General features: G+C 41.7%; 1 long non-coding RNA gene and 4 other non-coding genes across 5 annotated transcripts; all 5 read right to left on the reverse strand.

The window, feature by feature from the left end:
* Positions 1-1,022: 1,022 nt before the first annotated feature.
* Positions 1,023-1,096, reverse strand: Trnai-aau (transfer RNA isoleucine (anticodon AAU)). The gene has a single exon. It is a non-coding gene; the product is annotated as a tRNA-Ile (tRNA).
* Positions 1,097-1,618: 522 nt separating this feature from the next.
* Positions 1,619-1,690, reverse strand: Trnaa-cgc (transfer RNA alanine (anticodon CGC)). The gene has a single exon. It is a non-coding gene; the product is annotated as a tRNA-Ala (tRNA).
* A 4,256-nt stretch (positions 1,691-5,946) lies between these two features.
* LOC148119840 (uncharacterized) lies at positions 5,947-15,548 on the reverse strand. Its single transcript, XR_015734854.1, has 2 exons — positions 15,377-15,548; positions 5,947-9,088 (listed from the first exon to the last, which is right to left on the reverse strand). It is a non-coding gene; the product is annotated as an uncharacterized LOC148119840 (long non-coding RNA).
* Positions 15,549-15,627: 79 nt separating this feature from the next.
* Positions 15,628-15,700, reverse strand: Trnav-cac (transfer RNA valine (anticodon CAC)). The gene has a single exon. It is a non-coding gene; the product is annotated as a tRNA-Val (tRNA).
* Positions 15,701-16,321: 621 nt separating this feature from the next.
* Trnar-acg (transfer RNA arginine (anticodon ACG)) lies at positions 16,322-16,394 on the reverse strand. Its single transcript has one exon. It is a non-coding gene; the product is annotated as a tRNA-Arg (tRNA).
* Positions 16,395-16,457: the final 63 nt, after the last annotated feature.

Consider the following 16,457-nt stretch of genomic DNA (forward strand, 5'->3'; position numbering starts at 1 on the left):
CCGGAAGTTCCTTCGGTAAATCTCTCTTGACACACCCTTGTAAGAGAAACAATTGTCCTGTTTATTAAGAACAGTCTAATTCCTTCTCTGATTTACTTAATGGTTGTCTAGAAGCGAAACCCAAAAGGGCCCATTTGTGAGCAAACACGAAACTGAACACGTGTCAGTGAGAGGTTGATGGGGAAGCCGCCTGTACCGTCCACAAAACCACCTGGACCTCAAGACGACTTGACCTGGGAATTTAATCCCTCGGAAGATGGAAAACTTCACTACCCGAGATATACAACCAGGAGTTCACGAACAAACAGAAAAATCAGCTGTCCAAGGAATGTAGCGGTTAATAGGATTGGAATTCCGAAAAAAGACAGAAGGAAAATGGGTCCGGTGAAAGGAGAAGAAAAATGTCAAGAAATAGACTGAGCGAAGGGGCGCCTAGTTTCACCGAACCAAATCAACGCTCTGACAGGCTAGAGCAGATTACGGAATGGGGTTTAGCCTTTTCTTATTGAGGCATCAAAGGCAGAAAGAGAGAGGGGGGAGGAGGGAGAAGGAAGAAAGGAAGGGAGAGGGGAAAAGAGGAAGAGAAGGAGAGAGAGAGAGAGAGAAGAGGCGAGGGGTTCCTTCCCCAGTCTCGCCCCAGCAGAGACACGCAGTGTAGTGTCTGCTCACACTAACCCTGTATGCCAGGACTGGATACTTTGTTTACAGACCATTCCCAGACAAGGTTCAAGCCCTCAACAAAGCGGTGAGAGCCTTTTTCCTTCTAATGAACTCATACTCAACTCGAAAGATGCACTGCACTGTTCTGCCAGTCTCAACGTGAAGCTACTGAGCACTCTGTCTAGGGAAAATGAGTCTCTTACAGTTTAGCGTAGTGAGACGGACTCGCTGCAAAACATTTGTAGCCTGGTTGTAACAGCTGTCCTTTAAGACTAATTCTTGAGCAATTTGCTTTTCCCTCTGGAAGTTTCATGCAGTTCATTTCACGAGGTTGGAGGAGAAGCAGCAAAAAAAGGCACAACTGGCCCGTACGGGGATCGAACCCGCGACCTTGGCGTTATTAGCACCACGCTCTAACCAACTGAGCTAACCGGCCGGTGGTGTTAGGCCCTCTTCAAAATTATCATAACAAGTTTATACAGCATTTTTTTTCTCTCGGTTCTGCTGGAAATGATGTTGGTATATTCGGGCACCTGCATTTGCCCTCAAGGAACTAGACTTTCTCCGTTTTCTCAGTTCTATACTGAACTTTTTTTGTGCCGTGAAATATTGGATTTGTGACATCTCGTTTTTTATTTCAAAACAATATTACTTCTGCCCCAGCCAAACACCACAAATAACCATTCATTCTGGAAAACGGTCCATTTTCCGGAATTCTTTGCTTCTTTCATCATGCATGGGGGTGTAGTTTTCGACGCTCTAGAATACGTTTGTTTCAGATAAAATGATATTAAAATACCTTAAAGCAGTACTAGGCGCCTCGGTACCAGCATCCGGCTCTCTTAGCTGTAGTTAAAAACAATAATATTGTAGAAAATGTATGTAGTGCAGGACGTAATATATAATGATTTGAAATTTAAAAATGTTAAGTATCCTGTTTGCAGAGACAAAATGTAACTGGAGATGCCGGGGATCGAACCCGGGGCCTCATACATGCGAAGCATGCGCTCTACCACTGAGCTACATCCCCAGGCGCTGTCATGTAGGCTTTAAGGATCGCTCCAATTCCTGAAATCGTTTTTTTCTTCTGAAACTAAATTTTAAATGTTTTTGTTTCTATTTTCTGCATAAAACAAAATCTTGGGGAAAAAATCTTGAAATGGTTAGAGAGACAAAAGTCACTAGCCTTTTAAATACAGGATACCGTTTAGCCAATTTCCCTACCTGTATAAAGAGGACCACTTAGAAATTCGACGAGAAAAAGGAGAGAACCCTTATTTAAAAGCTTCTTTCTTTTCCATTTATTTCAAAAGCTTTCACACTTCTTCCACCTCTCATATCATATTAAAAAAGTGTAGCCCTGAACAATTCAGTTGCTCACTTACAAGGTTCAGCAGAAGTTTGAAAATGATTTTGCTTGGGCCTACATGTAAAGTATTGGTATTGTTCTAGGAAAAACCTAGGAACAGAATGTGGGCATTGTTAGGTCTCAACTAACATAATTCGATACATATATACACTACACGCGCGCGCGTGAAGAATATATGTGGTAAAGCATAATATAATGTTCATCATCCTCAATTCCCCTAGTCTAACAGTTCATATACTAGTGGCAGTGGATTAAACTAAGAGACATATTACCGATTTTCCCCATTCTCTTCATCTCTAAACCTCGTGAGCTTGGTTGGTTTCAAACACAGAAAACTCCACTACTGCGAACAATTCATTGTTGGGAGACAGCTCTCTGTGGGTTTCGTAGCTCCGTGTGTTTCATATCTCCGTGTTTTACTGTTGACAAACTGATTTCTCTTTGTTCCAGATTCTTTTCGAGAACGATTACAAAGCAAGTAGCCTTAGAAAACAATGTCTCCAAAGCAGCGGGCAGTTACACTTATTGCTTGCTTTCTAAGAAATGGGATTCCCAACTTTGTAGTTCCTTCCCCAGACACAACTCACTACATATACAGGGTCCTATAGCTTTATTGGTGTTTTCTTCTGAGAACCCTGAGCGGGGAACCAAAGTACAAATACTGATACTCCGCACCTCTGTTAACTGTTTCCTGTTCTTTCCTTCTGCCGTATGGACCCTGCGGTTGGAACTTAGTTCATCTGCCTTGGCTCCTCACGCTGAGGCACTGAGTCATCTCCCTGGCCCTGGTTAGCTTTTTTGAAACAGGGTCCATATAGCCCAGGATGGCCTCTAACTCACAATGTTATGGACATTGCCCTGGATCTTGATAAATTTCCTTCCTGAGTGCTGCTATTCCAGGTCTGTGGCTCCTACCCAGGCCCCTTGCAGTCCATCAGTCTCCCCATCCCCCTTCTTCTCATATATTCCTTACCTTCTTCCCCATAATAGAACCATTACTTAAATTCTAAAAGATAGGCATTCGGATGCCTTCCTTCCTTCCACATCCTCCAGAATTCGTGTACTTTACAATGTTTAAGTGTCGGAGGAGGGTAGCTTTGGAGATTTTTGTGAAAGTCAGCTTAATTGTTCCAAAGGTAACATAAAGAGAAGCATGCAAATTTCCTTCTGCTATGGCGGTATCCTAGAAACCATAGAGCACAGTCGTGCGTTTCTTCGCTTTCCTTTTGTAAAAGCCTGTCCACAAACGGGATAGCTTTCCACACTATGAAGTGAGTCCCTGACTTCTCTCTCTGGTGAGGGAAAGCCGTGGGCCTGCCATACAGTCTTGGCACAAAATCAAAGCTCTAAATGTTCAGTGACTACACCAGGAATTAATTTTGAAAAGCATGTCCTCTTCTGAGAAGTTTTCCCCCAGCCTGTCTCCTCCCATTGTCCAGATTCAGCGGCCATGTCTGAGTGTTCACAGGAATAGGCTGGACTCTGATTGATCTTTGTGTGCTGTCGATATGTGCTGGGTTATGCAGTCTGCCAAACAAGGTAGTCACTTCAGACTGTGATTCAGGCTTAGCAATCAGCAACAGGGGAGCCAACTTCTAGTGAACTGACTGTTCAGAGCTTTGGAAAAGGCCTTTTTATTGTCACACAATTTATACCTTTTAGCAAGTCAATTTCTGCATACCAAAACCCCTTATCTGAAGTTGTTTGAAAGAACCATTTGCTCAAGTAATTCTTAACCATGAGACTGCTTGGTTTGCTAAGTACTCTCAGAACTAAGCTTTGCAAAGGCACTAGGATCCTTCAGGAAGGCCCCAGTTAAGAATTAAACACTTGAAACAAAAAGTAACAATCACATCTGGCGTTGGATGGCGATACAGACGGAGACCCACATTGGAGCACCAGACTGAGCCCCCCAAGATCCAAATGAGGAACAGAAGGACGAAGAAAATGACGAAGGACTGCGAGGGATGCTATCACCCACTGATACAAGGGGTCGGATCTAATGAGAGTTTACAAAGGCCAGTTGGACTGCGACTGAACGAGCACGTGATCCAACCAGATTCTCTGAATGTGGCCGGATTCTCTGAATGTGGCTGGCCTGGAGTCTTTCTGAGAAGCCATTGACAATGACACTGGGACTAGTTTCCTCTGCATATACTGGATTTTTGGGATCCAGTCTGTTTGGATACTCACCTTCCTGGACCTGGAGGGAGGGGGGAGGAACTTGAACTTCCCACAGGGCAGGAAACCCTGACTGCCCTTAGGGACAAAGAGGGAGGAGGAGAGGGAGGGGGGGAGTGGGAGGGTGTTGGGAAGAGGGGCGTAAATGGAAACTTTTATAATTTAATAAAATTACTTTCAAAAAAAAAAAAGACAGACAAAAAAAAAAAAAGTAACAATCACAAAAGGTAGTTCAACCACTAGATGTTAACAACACTCCAGAATTCAAGCCAGATGCACTGGCTCTGTGGGATCTTCTTCTACAGTACACCCATGGCCCTGCCCAAGAGTCCAAGAATAAGAATACAGAAATGTAGTTTCCAGAAATAAGAATGTAGAAATAAAGAAATATAAAGCATAAGCCTAGGAGGATGAGAGCAGACTGTCAGCAGCTGAAGGATTAACTATTAACCGTGGGTTACTTTGCTCTACAACCGATAGTTCTGTCTGCAAGGTTGAAGCTGCCCTCTGCAAACTGAGGTTAGTTCTGCGTACTGAGGGTCAGCTTTTAGATACCCTCCCCCTCACACAGGGTACTCATGACCAGCAATTGATGTGAGCTGGGTTAACTTTTAAATGACGGGATGTACCTTTTCGGTTGTGCATTTTCCAATACCTTCCCTACACAAAACCAAAACTAGCAGCATTGGGAGAGTGCAGGGCTTTGGTAAACAACTTCAGGGGACGCCAGGAGAGAACAATGGCGTAAATACAAGCACCCTGCAACTAAAAATACTCTGTTAATGAAAATTGCAAAGGGTATTTTGTATCTGAGTTTTACCTCAAATTTTTCAAAATTCCTTTGTTCATGTCTAATGCTTGTTGCTTCTTGCTATAAAAGGGGGGAGTTTGGAAACTGTCCTTTGCCACAACCTTACACGCCCATCTCTGGCTGTGGTCTCAGCAAGTTGATAAGCTTTTTGTGACCCATGAAGATTTTTTTTATTATTATTTTCCTTGGAATAAAGTTTGCTTTTGGTTAATAGACCTTGGTGGTCTGTCCCCCATCTCTGCACACCCCCAGTGGACCTAACACCCAACATAGCTCCTAGTCCCTACCATAGGAGCCCTAGTGATTGAATGAGCATACATCATTATGATGGGACTTAACTATTTCTCTCCCCATCTTTCCTGTACTCAGTATTTCCTGAGGAAAGACAGAATAGCATCAAGTGTGCAGAGAAAGTTCCAGCACTGCAGTCCAGTCTAATCTTACACGCTATCATCATGTGGTTAATTCCATCACAGTCACCAGGAGAGAGAGAGAAAGCATACCTGAGTAGGTGGAAGAAAAGCAGAATGACCCACCCTTCTGGAAGTTTATACACAGCTCAACAGCCGAGTTGCTGAGAAGAAGGGATAAAGATGCCATACACCTATAAACAACTCTTCTATGTTCCTCTAACCAACCATGATGAAACTCTCTCTCTCTCTCTCTCTCTCTCTCTCTCTCTCTCTCTCTCTATCACACACACACACACACACACACACACACACACACACGTGTGTGTGCACCGACTTCTATGCAACCGGAAGACGGGGAATGGGGGTGGCTAACTGGGGAAAAGGGAATTATCACGAGTGAGAGGGAGATAACAGAAGGTAAAGGAGGTATGTGATCATCAAATGACATTATATACATGGATGAAATGTCATTATGAAACAATATAATGCATAATTAATACAAGCTAATACAATTTTTTTTACCATACACAAAGTTTTATTGACAATTTTGATTACAGAAAAATAGAAATGCATATTACACAACTTCTTATACGGAATAAGCTAGACAGCTAACATAATTACCAGGCACCATCTGGTTTTTCATGAGAAAAATCCTGAAGAACTTTCATCCTGAGTACTGGTGTGGGCCACCTCGACTTGAGAAACCGTGTTTTTAAAAAGATTGGGAGTTATTAGTGTAAATTTTAATTACAACCTGCTTCCCCCTCCCCCCCAAAAAGAATTTGGTTTCTCCGAGTAAATTAAGAAAGTTGCAAGATACCATTGTGCAACTATCTGTTTCGAGTGATTACAGCATTCTGCAAATTCAACAATTAGTTTCCAGCATAAAGGAATAAAGACAAAGAGACAGGGAAGGACGTCAGCCCTTCCATGGCAGCACAGACTCTGAAGGATGAATATATTAGATGTATTATTTGCCACGGTGCATGACTTCACATATGCATGCATGAATATACACAGATAATATTCCTGTAGTGGGAACTGGAAGGACCGCCTGCAGTGTTCTATATAGTACAGGTAACTATGCTTGGCAATTAGTTGAGTATTTCAAAGAAGTTGGTAGAAAAGATTTTAAACGTTAACATAAATGTCAGACATCTGAAGTTAATACCAATCATGTTACTAGGTATTGCATACACATATTAAAACCTCAACTTGTACAGTACAGATATGTACAGTAATGTGTCAATTAAAAAGAAAACATTACAAAGAAAGGGAGGCAGAAGGGAGGAAGGAAGGAAGAAACAATGAATGAATGAAAGACTATTTTTTTTATTGTCTCATAGGCTCATCCTGTCTGTAAATTCATAAATAGCATCCTGATTTGTTTCTACTTTGAGCATTTGCGTGCCTGCCATGAATCACGCTGAGTGCCCAGCAGTTTTTTTGCTTTGAACCTCAGCTATTGGCGCTGGAGAAGGGAAACATTTTCTGTACTTGCGCTCGACCCCAACACCTTTTCTTCAGCTGACATGGTTATCGTGATCCCAGTAAATTACATCATTCCTTTGTCAACATCCCATCTCCAAAGGGCTTCCTTGGTGGCTCATAATGATCTCCAAAATTCCCTTTCAGCTTCAAGCAAGAAGCAACCGGCGGCAACCCTACCTCCTAGGACACCTTCCTAGTCAGTGTCCTAGGCCCTAGTCCAGTCCTGCGCTGGAGGTGAAGCCCAACAAGCCTCCCTCTTCTTAGTGGGTCTGAAGGGAGAGGTCATCAGCTCATGGGGACCACGCACAATGTTTGACAAACAATAAACACTTCAAGGCTTATCTTTTATTAGAACAAGAAACCTACTATAACTTATTTTCTTATGTATTTTAATTATTGTCTGGGCAAAATAGTTCATTGAATATTGATTACATCTTTGAGCGTGGTATCAATCTTAGAAAATACATTTTGTCACTTTCTGACTAAGCAAACTGTTACATCCACTTTGGAAATCAGTGTGGCGATTTCTCAGAAAATTAGGAAACAACCTTCCTCAAAACCCAGCAATACCACTTTTAGGTATATACCCAAAGGATGCTCAATTGCACCACAAGGACATGTGCTCAACTATGTTCATAGCAACATTATTTGTCATAGCCAGGACCTGGAAACAACCTAAATGCCCCTCGACCGAAGAATGGATAAGAAAAATGTAGTACATTTACACAATAGAGTACTACACAGCGGAAAAAAATAATGACATCTTGAAATTTGCAGGCAAATGGATGGAACTAAAAAACATAATATTGAGTGAGGTAATCCAGACCCAGAAAGACAAATATAATATGTACTCACTCCTAAGTGATTTTAAAACATAAAGCAAAGAAAACCAGCCTACAATTCACAATCCCAGAGAACCTAGAGAACAAAGAGAACCCTAAGAGAAACATATATGGATCTAATCTACATGAGAAGTAGAAAAAACGAAGATCTCCTGAGTAAATTGGGAGTGTGGGGGTCAAGGAGAGAGTGCAAGGAAAGGGGGAAAGAAGGGAGGGGAGCAGAGAAAAACAATTTTAAAAAAGAGCTTGTCTAAAAAAATTAAGTTCAGGGCAAACTAAAGACAAGTGTGAAAAACAAAACAAGAAAATTACAGGGCAGTAAAGATTATCTTTAAACTCCAGGTATAAAATGTTCCCTCTACCCCATCAAGCCTGCCTATATCTAGGTTTACATTTGTCAGTTACAGATCCTCACAGCAGGGTGTGCAGGGTGTGCAGGGTGTGGGGGCTGCGCAGCAGGCAGGACTTTATCACAGTTTCCAAGCTCCTTCCCCCCAACCTCAGCAGCGGACAAAGTGCTTGCTGCTCTGAGAAGGAAAAGCCACGGGGGCAGATGCTCTCACAAACCACATGAGAGCTTTTCAAGACCAGCTCTGAGGAGGAAATGAACTAACGTGATGATTATTCTTCACAGGATGGCCGACAAGACAAAAACAGGAATCTTTGTTCCTTTGAGTGGCGGCATCACGATGTTGTAGAAAACCCAGTTATTGTTACTTGAGGCGGGCATGCCTGTGGCTTTTTGTTCTTGTTTTATAACAATTCTCTGCCAAACGTTTTCAAGTATGAATTTCAGAGAACTTTTCTTGGAAACCAGTAACGAGAGGGAGAGAGAGAGAGAGAGAGAGAGAGAGAGAGAGAGAGAGAGAGCGCCCCATTTCTCTCACTTCAGTTCAGCTTTTGGGATCCACTCATTGGTATCCCTGCACCTCCACCCTTCCAAAAACTAAGTCTCCTTATGTACTAACAATGTAACTTCGAAAAGAAATAAAATTCTACACATTAAGGAGAAAAAAATAAATTTGATTTTCAAAAATATTATTGTAAGAGTAGGGTCACTAACATTTTACTTGGCCTCCCTAGTGATGTTCTCTTCCTGGGGCTGAACTGTGGAAGCATGCTGAGTTTTTGCAGGATTGTTCCAGCCATTGCCAGCATCTGCTTCCCCTTTTCCTTCCGGGTGGCTCTTTCAGCTTCTTTCCAGGGACCTGTTTCGGCCTGTGACTCAGACTCCTTTCCTTTGTCGTTCTTGTTGTCGCACTTTGCGTACTTACTTGGCAGGCAGCTTGCCAGTCGTGGATACTTCTTTCTCACACCACTCCTGGGAAGACACAAAGCACACAAACCACCAAGGAATCAACACGCTTAACACTTAAAAAATAAAATTATACTACAGCTAGCAACTTGTGGGTATCAAGTAAAATACAAAGAATATAAAACACTCTGCCTTCCAGTCCTCTCAGATAAGCGCCTACCGTCAAGACTGTGAGCTCCACCTGCCATCATGCCTTATACCCCAAAGTAAGAGTTAAATAAATCCTCCTTCTTTTAAGTTGCTTCTCGTCGAGGATGTAGTCATTGTAATAAGAAAAGTAGCTAGTAGTTTATAAGCTGACATTTAATTTCTTGGGTCACTTTTAAAAATTAGATTCAGTTTGTCAATTTACATTCTTTATTTTTATCATTGATTATAGCAAACGTGGATCAGTTTTGATCATATTTAAAGTTGAAGCAATTATCAGGATTGTGTGAGAACTAAGTTATCGGGCAAACATATTTGTGACACATACCTAACAAAGGCTTAGAATCTAGAATGTAGAAACATTTTTGTAGATCCACAAAAAGGGCACAAAATGTAAATTTAAAAAAAAAAAAACCACCTATGGCTAAAAGTGCTAAGTACTACTTAGATCTAGGAGCAGAGGATGTGTGACCCAGAAAATGCATGTGTGAGCTACAGGATACAGTTTCTTACCCACTAAATTGATGAACACTTGCTGGGAGCCATGCGACTTTTGGGGGGACAAGACCCGAGAATAGCAGGAACAAGTGCTCCTTTTGCCAAGGCCTGGGAGAATTTAACCCATTTTTAGCGAGGCCTATGGGTAGTTTGCTGGATAATTCTGGGCATGACCCCAGGAACATAAGTGCTACCTGCTCTTCTCGCTTTCCTTACACAAACGGTTGCCTCTAGTTTCACTTTCTTAGAGCCATAGATGAAATGACTATTGCATTAGTCAAACTTTTCCCTGAGGACCCTTCTCTGGGTGAGCCAGAGGGGATGTTGTTTAAAATACACAGCAGATCTGAGTCAGCTCCAAAGCCTTTGATGTTTCAGGTGTGACCATGAATTCAGGCTTCTCAAGAACACGATGTTGCCTTTCCAATTCACCTCGTGACTGGCCTGAAAGAGTCACAGACGTTCATGACAAAATTACAAATTTGCAAAATTGTCCTGGACAAATTGATTTTAACCACAAGGGTCTAGGAGAAATGTTAATAAGTAGATGATATCAGGAGGTATGGGAACAGTCTAGGAACAGGGAATGATGCAGAATCATAGAAAACCACAGCGCCCTCATCTCTACAGCTGTGTCAATACCGAAGGAAGCTGAGAGGAGGGGACCTGACAATGAAATATAAGCAGAGCCAACTATTAAGAGTACACTTTTAAGTTAAGTCGTTTCTAGGATGACGGGAGAAAGCCTGGTATATCCCCCATGGAAGACTGAGTAGTACAGAATGAAGAATGGATTGATGCACCTTGGCTGATGATTTGCCTGCGAGAGTTTAGATTTGACCAGAGGAAAACATTAACCATTAGAGGCAACACTTTCTCTCACTTTGCATGATGCTGTAACTGCAAATGCTGCCGACCGGGCACACTGTTCTGCCCGTAGCTGTGCCAAGTTAGAAAGATTCCTTTGTTGCTTGCTGTACTGCTTATGCTTCTAATATCAAGGCTATGAATCAAGAAGGCAATGATTACAGGTGGGGAAGATGAGGGGTGGAAGGGGAAGGAGGTAAGAGAGCAAACGGGCAATTATTAGAATTATTATTAGAGACTTACGGAAACAAATGATTATAAAACTGTTCATGCAAGCTATTGAAACTGTATAAATAAAAATGACTCAGGCTATCCGGGGCCACTTGCTTGAAACAGGTGGCCAGACTTTTCTTTGTTATGCTGACTTCACACATCCGTCCCAGGTCATCGGACCCGTTAAGAGCAAAAACTAAGTTGCCTGACAATATGAAGGGCTCGGTAGATGTGGAGCAATCAAAACATATACACACTGCTGGAGGGTGTGTGTGTGAAATTAGTAATAGTTGTAAAACAAAGTTGCATCATGTAAAGCAATTCTTCTTCCTGAAGTATCTCTATAGGAAGGTTGAAAATTGTGGACAGATGGGGTTAATGATAGTATTATCATTTTTAAAAGTTAGAAACCACCCGAATGTCTTTAATAGAAAAGACAATATATTTTAGTAATGTGTGTGCAAGAGAATACTACTCAGCAGCAGAAATAAGTAGATAACAGCTACATGCAAAAAACATAAACAAGTACCAACATAACACTGAGCAAAACCAGCAAGTTGCAGAGGAATATAGACAACATGAACCTATTTACATGATGTGACACATGACAAGTTCAGACTTTAATAGAAATAGAATAAAGCTATCTTGCTATGGTGGTGAATGCCTTTAAGACCAGCATTCCAGAGACAGAGGAAATGGATCTCTGTGGGTCCAAGGCCAGGTCCGCAGAATGAGTTCCAGGCCTGCAAGACCTATGTGGTAGATCTTGTCTCAAAAGCAAAGTAAAATAAAGCCCAGATAAATAGAAAAATTGGAACAGTGATCAATTTTACAATTGGAGGAAATGTGGAGATGAGGTCAGAAATAAGACATAAGGTGGGAATGATGTTCTGATCGAAAGGAAGTGGGAAGGCATGTCACGTGTATATTCGCCATATATCACACAGAATAATTTATCCTTTGCTCAAGAACTCATAGTAAGTTCAGAAAGGGGAAGTAATACAGAGCATAGACTTAAAGTCACAGGTAGGAATAGAAACATCTTCTGAGATTGGGTAATAAGGCTGACATTCTGGAATAGTCTGAATCTAAAGCTCCTGCCACACCACTCAGAACATTCCCTGGGAGAATTCACTAGATCCCCATCTAAAAATGTTTTATTTTGAGAAAAAAAATTAATTATCTTGTCTTTTGCTTATCACCTAAACAGAGTCAGCAAACATGGTCACATGCAAGCAAGTTGAGATTTGATCTGACCACTATGAGGCTAACAGAGTGGTCATCTATAAACGGTGCTAACATGTTAAACTCTCTAGAAATCCTGAAAACCTTACACCTCTCCTCCTTTCGTGTAGAAAATAGGGAGAGATGGGTTAGAGTGAAGAAGAGGGGCTAACTAGAGCGAGTGTGCCTTGACTCAGTCGTCACATCTTCCCTGGGAAAAGGGATTAAACTTGAGGAAAGAAGTGCCTGGATTCCTGTCAGGTAGGTCTCCACTGCAAAGGCACTGTGAAATCTGCTGGACCACCCTCACTTTCCTTCCGACTTCCCTTGAGGGAGACTCAACTACGGAGTGGGTCCCCACTGCCACCAAGGCACACGGCAATTCTACTAAGCCAACTATGGCCAACTTCCTCTTTTGAAAACGTTGTTCCATAAACAGAGCATGAATTTACATGTGGCTTTTTCCCCCCTCTATCCCCATTGTACATATAAAAAGGCATTAGGTTGGAGAGACGGTACAGTGACTTAGAGCACTTGTTGACTTTGCAGATCTGGGTTTGGGTCTCAACATCCACATCCCTAACTCCGGGTCCAGAGAACTCTGTGCTCTTCTCTGAGAGCACCAGGCACGCACGTGGTGCACAGGCATACATACACGCAGGCAAAATGCTCACACATATGAAGTAAAATAAATATATCTAAAAAATTAGGTGATAACAATCCTTATAGAATAAAAGTTCTTTGAAAGTATAAATTTGGACACAGTAAGAAAAAAATGATTATAAAAGAAAAACTGAGAAATAATGCCAGAGATCAAAGAGGTCATCTTCTAGTATGTTAAGAGAATATGACCAGAAAGGAATGGGTAAAAAAAAACCTACTCCTTTTAAAAAGGAAAAAGGAACCAGTCTGGTGAGATGACTCACTGGGTAATGGCACTTGCTGCCTAGCCTGACAAATGGAGTTGAATTCGTGGGCCCATAAAAGGAGTAGAGAAATAATTATGATTTTCACACTTGCCCTGGCAGATATGTCCCTCATCCCTAAAAAAAAAAGAGGAAAAAAGTGATTTTACAAATACAGTTGACAAATATACAAGTACTATTACAGGGCCAAAGGAATCAAACCTCATTTCATTTCTATCAAGAACAAGGAAGGATGGGAAGGGCAAGAGCTCACATCACATAATAATGTTGAGAAATCATTTGAGGGCCGAAGGTGTAGCTATGTGGGAGAGCCCTTGCCCAGTGAGCTCAAAAGATCCTGGGTTCAAGCCCCATCACCACAAAAGGAAGGGAGGGAGGGAGAAGAAACAGAGATTTAAATGCCAATGTACAAATACTTTGACATTGTCCGTGAACGGCTTTAATAGCAGCCGCTGTATAATGGTTGAGAGCCCACAGGGCATCACAAACTGAGTGAATTGTCAGCCCTGGATTTTAGAGACTAGAAATGTGGCTCTTCCAGAGAACCTGAGTTTGGTTCCCATAACTTCAGCTATGCAGTCCCTCTTTGGCCTCTGCAGGCACGCACACATTCATACACACAAATCCTACCAATAAGAATTAAAACCGGCCCGGGCATTGGTGGCACATGCCTTTAACTCTAACACTCTAGATAGATCCCAGCGGATCTATGTGGCCTTCAAAGCAGATGCCATAACAGTCAGGACCGTTACACAGAGACAAACCCCAACTCAAAAACCACCCCCCCCAAAAAAATAAAAACGAAGTGCGTGGTGGCACTTCATACACCTTTAACCCCAGAACTGGAAGATGAGGTAGGTTACAAAGTGTCTCAGAAAACAAAACAATATCATTTTTAGGGGGAGTGATATATAGGAACTCTTTGTTTAAATCTTCTCTAAAAATGTCTAGTGATATAAAACATGCAGTTTAGAAACTACTTGATTAATAATAAAATTATTAATTTTATTATTTTATAAAATTATTTTTATATAAAATTATTAGAAATACTTGCTCATAAATGTTTAGAGAAAGTAGTTACTGCCTAGCAGATAATTCTTACATGTGATTTTATTGCCTATAGAACTACACGTATGGGGAAAAGTACAATATTGACTTTTAGAGGTATGACAAAGGCAATAAATAAATAATAATCAGATCATTATTTTACTAAGATTTGTCAATCACTTTTAAAGACGTAGGGCTATAATAATTTTTTCTTCAAGAACATTTGAACTACTTACCTTACATTACTTGTAAAGAACTGGGCTTTTTCCCTCCAACTTCCCTATTTAACTCTTCTTTCTTTCTTTCCTTTTTTTTTGGTTTTGTTTCGCTTTGTTTTTTGAGACAGAATTTCTCGAATATAGACAGAAATTCTGTATAACAGTCCTGGCTGTCCTGGAACTTACTTTGTAGACCAGGCTGGCCACATAGAGGTTTCCCCTGCCTCTGGAGGCTGAGATTGAAGGCATGTGCCACCACCACCCAGCTCCAATTTAACTCAATTGCTCTCTTCAATGACAAGTTCAGGTTTGTGCTAGGCAAGAGATACATTCCCACTCAAATTGCTAATTTCATAGTATTTTATAATATAGAAGAGTGTTTCCCTCCTCTCAGCAGTGGCAGGGAAGAAGGAATATTAGCTTTATTCTTCTTTTGAGACAGCGTCTCAATAGCTCAGGCTAGTCTGAAAGGTGATCCTCCTGCCTCAGTTTTTCCAGCGCTGGGATTAAAGGCATAAACTACTACAGTCCATTGGATATACTTTTCTATCTATCCTAATGAAGTCTTCTAATAATGGAGGATTCAAAGTCTCAACTGTGTTGCATTCAATCGAGTTGTTGGCCAAGGGGATCATATGGAAATCCCTAATTCAGATCCTGATCTTTTTTTTTTTTTTCCCCCAAAGCTGAGATTTGAACCCTGTGCCTTCTACATTCTGGGCAAGCACTTACCAATGAACTAAATTCTTTCCCCTTAAATTGGCAAGTTTTCATTTGGGAAAAAAAAAAAACAAAAACTGAAGTTTACATTAACTGACAGAAATAGCTTTTGACAAGTGAAATAAAAAGCAATAGTATTTTCTTCCAAAATAAACACATATAAATGTCAAATGAGGACATATATATATCACATATTATATAAAACATATTATGTATTAATATATAATATAATGTATATATTTTGTTGTTGTTTGAGGAAATGTGACTTCCGTTCTTAAGCATGGGTCCTTCAGAGTCCCCTCGCGCGAACCGGCACCAGGCCTGCGATGGCCTTTTTTAGATCCTTCCAGATGCCTTCATGAGAGCATTTGTGGAAACGCCGAGGCTTCTTTACCATCCTCGCCAAGCATAGACGGAGGCCGCGGCGCACTTACCTGAGTGGTGGGAGGGGGCGATCCCGGGCGGTGGACACCTAACCGTCCCGGGACCGGAAGAAGCCCCGGATGCACTTCCGGCAGCAGGTGAGGGCGAGAAAAGGAGTCTCCATTCGTAGAAAGCGGTCTGGGCTAGGGTGTGGGAAATGGGATCTGCCGAGAGAAGCTTCAAATTGCACACTGGGAGCAAGAGAGAATATATTAGATGAAAATTGTTTAGAATTAGTTCTGAAGTACTAAAAACGGAGAGCTGTTTCCGCCCGGTTTCGAACCGGGGACCTTTCGCGTGTGAGGCGAACGTGATAACCACTACACTACGGAAACGAGCTGCGCTTGTGCTCTTGCCTCGAGATATTCTTTCGATATGTTTCGTTTCTGTTGTCAAGTGAATGTTGGTGACCTGTAGAGGCGTCCCTCGTGTTTAGCTCCGAGAAACAGGGAGAAGCACAAACTTTGGGCTTCATAAACGGGACCTGAAATCAAATTCTTATTCTACAAACGACTGAAAAGGAAAGACTGAAACAGAAACTTCAATAATCTCTCCAGATTACCCTTGTTTAATTAATTGTTCTGAACAGATTTTAATGAAATAAGAGGTCACTTAAAATCACCTAAAGCCAAAATGGACTGGCGAAACAGCCCGGCCTGGGGATCACGGCTCCGCAGATAACGCTGGTGCCGCCACCGCATGGCCGGACGTGGAATTTGGTCTAAAAAAAAAAAAAAAAAAAAAGCGCTGAGCCGTAAGGGAAGCTGTGGCAGGAGGATTGCTATGAATTCAAGCCGGCTGGGTTACAGAGTGACCCCAAAACACCCAGCTACAATAAAAGTGACGGTCTCATCGTAATCCTCATGTTTCTTGTTTTGTTTCAGACAAACTCAGACGTGTATGGATTTTCTTCATTAAAAATCCGTGTAGTCAAGAAAAATATGTAGTATGCACTCCGAGCCAGCCAGGAGTCGAACCTGGAATCTTCTGATCCGTAGTCAGACGCGTTATCCATTGCGCCACTGGCCCTGCACACGTAAGCCTTTGGGTGGGGCAGACAACTAGTGATGCTGCTCCCCGAGTTTAACACTG

This window comes from Myodes glareolus, chromosome 14, assembly GCF_982192425.1.
Source record: "Myodes glareolus chromosome 14, mMyoGla1.1, whole genome shotgun sequence".
In the NCBI taxonomy this organism is placed as follows: domain Eukaryota; kingdom Metazoa; phylum Chordata; class Mammalia; order Rodentia; family Cricetidae; genus Myodes; species Myodes glareolus.